The following is a 3,917-nucleotide window of genomic DNA, read 5'->3' on the forward strand; positions in this document are numbered from 1 at the left end:
CCTTTAAGTCGGTTCCTCTTTCCGCCATCGAGCCGAAGCTCCCCTGCATGTAGCTTCGGAGCCACATCAGCCTTCGTCTCAACCATGCTTTTCACATCATGTATGGTTTTAGCTCGAGTCCGAAGGTACCTGCTCATATGTTACACTTGGAAAACATTGTTAAATCATGTTTTTGAGGACCTTCGGAAGACGAAGGCCCCCAACAGTAGCCCCTCGCAGTATTAATTTGTTAAAATAACAAATTCAGACTGTGACATGGACGAAGGCCTTAAGCCGAAGGTCCGAAAAAACACCTTCCCTTTGCTAGAATAGCAATTATCAATGACAAACGGGGCCCTCCAATTTACAGTGCACTGAGCATATAAATATGGACTCACATCAGCTGCATTTGATACACTGTTTCTGTCATTTGCATTATTTTCTCAATCTTTTAGCTCTTACTCACTAGCGCTCGCTAGATTTTCAAGTTCTCTGAGCTTCGGTTTAAAAGACGCATTTTTTCCATGTCTGGTGAAAAGATGTCCCAGGAAAAGAAGGTTGTTGCGGAGACAAAACAGACTGAAGAGACGAAGTTGTTCGAGGAGAAGAAGGTTGTGGATCCTTATATTGCTAGATTTGTTGAATCAATGGCAAAGACCAACACAGAGAAGATTACTAAAGAGATATTGGAAGGTTTATCTGAAGATACTGGTGACAGCGACAGCTATGATGTGGAAAGTGGAGGCAAAGATTCTGAAGACCGGCCCTGGCGGCCAAGTCATACAATCTTTGGAAAATCAACAATTAAACAGAGTCATCTTGACAACATGAGAGGAAGGTACTTTTGAGATATATCTATCGTGAGAGTTGGTGGAGACAACGCCGCACCTGCCCCTGAGGAAAATGAAGTTGTAATTTTCCAAAGCTTTTTCAAGGCTGGACTTCGGTTCCCATTGAGCAAATTTGTAGTTGAAGTGTTGAAAACCTATCAGATCTTCCTCCATCAGATCACCCCTGAAGCCATAATAAGGATGGGGATTTTTGTTTGGGCAGTAAGGAGCCAAGGGCTAGAGCCAAGCGCAAAGTGCTTCTGCAGTATGCACGAACTTTTATATGAGACGAAGGCCATTGGTAAAGAACAGTACCACAACAACTTCGGTTGTTATGGATTCATTGCTCGCCCCAACGCAAGCCACCCAGTGCCGACATTTCGGAAGAGATGGCCCAGGGCTTGGATGGAAGAGTGGTTTTATGTGAAAAATGATCTGAAGACAAGGGAGGACATAAAAGAAATCATCATGCGCCCCATCTGGTCCCGCTTCGGCCTCCAAAGGTCGAAATTGATGACGCCGCCGAAGTATGTCAGAAGGCCTTCAGCACTGTTTGCTCCTTCATTGGCACAAGAGATTTAATTCAGGAACATATAGCCTTGAGGGTATGTCCGCTTGTGGAAAGCTGGGAAATGCCAAAGGAGACCATCACTAATTCTAGCGAAGGTGATTTGGTTCGACTAAAGTATACCTTCAGGTTTGGGGATAAATTTGATGAACCAAATGATGACTGGCTGAAGTGCATTGAAGCTACTAGCGATGAGTTACTTGGAGCCTATTCCAAAACCGAGGACAACGCCTTGTCCGCAGCCTTCGGGGGTCGAAATAAGAAAAGGTTGAACAGGGTATTCGATGCTATTGGCTTCGTATACCCTGACTATTGTTGCCCGCTGCGAGGGCAAGGGGTAAAAAGAAAGATTGCTGCTTCTGGAAAGGTTGTCGCTTCGGCCATCACAGCTAAGCCGAAGGGCAAGAAGATGAAGGTTCTGACTCACCGGTCGTGTTACATCAAACCGGTCGTGATACCTGAATTTGGCGAAGGGGCCTCTTCAGCTGCCGAAACAAAAGAAAATGTTCCAACTGCGCAGAGCACTGAAGAGCCGGCTGCAATGCCGAAAGTGCTTACAGTCGGGCTAGTTGAAACGAAGATTGGTAAGGCTGAAGATCCATAAATTAAAGAAATAATAAATATGCCAGAGATTTTGAACCCTCCAACAGAGGTAACTGTACTGAAGGTACAAAAGGGGTCTACCGTAACTCCTAAGCGGAGAAGGATGGCAAATGTGTTGGATGTTGTGTTAGAAACAACAAAAACCTTGAGTCCTGCTCCTACAAGGAAAGTTATCGAAGCTACCAAAATGCGACTCAAAGCTGATTCTAAGCAGGCAGAAATCAAAGCTGTAACAATTCAAGCTGAAACCGAAGCTGGGCCCTTAGTGCCCACCGAGATGGAGCGTGCTGACCCTAAGGAAAAATCAACAGAACGGATTGCAACTAAGAAAATCGAAGCTCCTGGTCCCGAAGCGTCGAACAAAAGTATTGACTACATTATTCGTCATGCTTCGGGAAAGGTACTATCTCAAGAAGAGATGTTAGAAGCGCAACACTATGCCCAAAAGTTGAAATATCCGAAGGGGGCGTTAGTGTTCAATGGCAATGGTGAAGAAGATTTTTTGTACTGTCTCCCGGATAACAAAGAAATATCTGTTTGTCGGGAGATAGGTAAAAGCATCGGATTCCCAAAGCTGGAAGACAGTCTTTCGATTTTATCGAAGGACGAACTTGCTGACAGCTTGGCATATAATAGCATAAAGGTATAAAAACTACCTATAAATTCGAAAATGAGGTATTTTATTTGTCATACTTATTCTTTCCTCCACTTGTAGAGCTTGATTCTTAGTAACGCCCTTAGGGCACAGAAAAATATAGAAGATGAAAGCTATACAATGGATCTGAACAACCTTCGTTCAGAGGTAATTGAACTGAGAAACGAAGGTCTTGTAAAAGATAAAATCTTATTCTCTCTAGTTAACAAAGTCAAAGAAGAAGAAGCTAGCTTCAAAGCCCAGTCTGAAGCCCAAAAGATTGAAATTGAAGACTTTCGGAGGCAACTGGCCGAAGCTAAAGAAAAATGCACGCTTGCAGAAGCTAACCGAGAAATCAGCGAGTATTGGAAAAATCATTTAGAGAAAAACGTTGAAGAACTTCGCACATCCAAGGAATGATGCTTTGAAAAATCCTTGGACTGTGTAAAGAAGATAAAAACCAGTTTCGCCAACGTGGGCGCCTACTCTACCGAAGAAAACTTCATACGAGGCAACCCCGAAGGCGTTATTGAATGGATAAGTGGGGAGGCCAAGAGCTTCGAAGAAATCTTAAGTGATCGCAGGGATGTTTGTGCATTTTCCGGTGCACGGGGGATTTTAGCTATCTTGGAGAAGGCGGGATGCGATCACATCAAGACCATGGCCCAGGCCAAAGCTGCCTTCTCCACGGACGACACGAAAGATCCTTCAGCTGAAGCAACCTTGATGGGCGGAAAATTCTATAATGATATCTGGGTGAATGGTGACCGAGAGACGGCTCATGAAATTATAAAGAAAAGTGAAAAAGACACCCATGACGCCCGGATAGAAGTAAGACAAGCTGAAGAAGTTGTAGAGCGCGAAAACGTATAGGCAATATCTTTTAATATTCATCTTCGGCATTTTGTTTTTGTGGCTTTGGCATTTTATTTTTGTGGCTTCGGACTAATTAATTTTTCCCACTTTAGCTGAATTATCCCCTCCACCGGAACCGTTCGATCCCCTGGCCGATCCAGAGACGAAGGAAGCGCTGGAGATCATTAATATGGCTGAATCTATTGTTGATAAAGTCGTCAATGAAATGCTAAATGAAGTTGCGGAGAAAATCCTAAAAGAAGACTAAAAACCTGAAAGAAGACTAGGACTTGTTGTAAAAACATTTTTAAATAGTCAATGTTAGGGACACTAGAATGGACATTGTGCTTTTATTGTAACGAAGCTGTAATATTTGATGTGTGCAACTTTGGATCGAATATGTAAATTATTGTAATTTATTCCTTTACGATGCATGAAACTTACATAC

The sequence above is a fragment of the Zea mays genome, chromosome 9 (genome assembly GCF_902167145.1).
Source record: "Zea mays cultivar B73 chromosome 9, Zm-B73-REFERENCE-NAM-5.0, whole genome shotgun sequence".
NCBI lineage: Eukaryota > Viridiplantae > Streptophyta > Magnoliopsida > Poales > Poaceae > Zea > Zea mays.